Consider the following 1394-nt stretch of genomic DNA (forward strand, 5'->3'; position numbering starts at 1 on the left):
CTTAAGTTACATCATGAATGCATTATTTTCAATCGTGAAGTCATGTTTTTACATTGTGGTAGTAATACTCTTAAAGCAAAATAATGGAACTGTCTTGTGAAAAAAACTTACACAACAACAGAAGATGTTGCAAATGTCTATATGTGTGTTTTCTATATCCTCTTGTTGGCTACAAAGATGGTCAAGCAATCTGTAGTTTGATATATATCAGCTTTCAAAGCAGCATAATAACAAAGCTAGAGGTCCGATCATGTGTTTCCAGACATAACGCCAGACAGAATTATAGAGGAAGTATATAATGTGTCAAGGGTAATACTACATATCCCATAAACATAAGCCGATCAGTTGCAACACATTGAAATTACAGACTTCAAAGATGCAATCAGAAATCCAGACTGAAACAAAAGGATAAACCCTAAACAACAAAATATAAAACACAGTCTAACTCCGAACAACAACTACATTATTAATGTTTTCCGATGCTGTCTGAGGTTTGTTTATACTGACACTGTTACAGAAGGATAAAACATTATAAACTGCAAATAATAGGAAAATAAATCTTGTAGTTTAAAGAACGGAAACATTTTTAGTTTATATTGAGCTCACTTAGTCTGCGATTCATCTTTTAAATTCTCTTTAGATTTTTTTAAATTTATGATCAAACTATTTATTAACATATTCTATATATTATAGATTCCCTTATTCAACTGAACTCCTTTGCCTATTTTACTTTATATTTTATTCTTTTAGAAGAGGTCATATATTGTGCTTTTTGGGTTTTTGCCTTTCCTTTATTGTGTCATGTAGCATTTTTGTGCATGTAAAAGGTCCGCAAAGTGAAAAAGCCCAAAGTCCACGCTAAAGGGAGTTACTCTGTCCATCAGAAAACTCTCACCAAAGACTGAACAGAGGTGAGATGACTCACTCTGTAGCCAAAATGGAGCGTTCAAGACACAGTGTGAAAAGGAGTGCAGAAGCAAGGCACCACATGAGAAAAATGATGTTTTTTTGAAAATCAAAGTATGTAAACCTATTCTACCAGGACCCCCAAATAAAAGTATGAACCTGAAAATTAGCGTAACATGACCTCTTTAATTATTACTCATCTATGTCTGTGTCTACATGTTACTGTATGTTTTAGTATGTGTGCAAGGCAAGCTGTTCAAACAAAAATGCCCCTGCTGGGATTACTCTCTATATTCTCTTTTAATAAGCAAAATATTTAATTATGCGTGTAACTATATGTACCCTTTTTTTAATATAGTAGCCTTAATGTTTGTTTCATTACATGTCATGTTTATTTGTCATCATCGTTACAACATCTGTCTGCAGGAGACCAACATCTGAACGTGGTGCGCATGACGTCAGCAGCGTCTCGTGCAGGAGGACGACGC

Source organism: Pagrus pagrus, assembly GCF_965226575.1.
Source record: "Pagrus pagrus genome assembly, chromosome: 7".
Classification (NCBI taxonomy): domain Eukaryota; kingdom Metazoa; phylum Chordata; class Actinopteri; order Spariformes; family Sparidae; genus Pagrus; species Pagrus pagrus.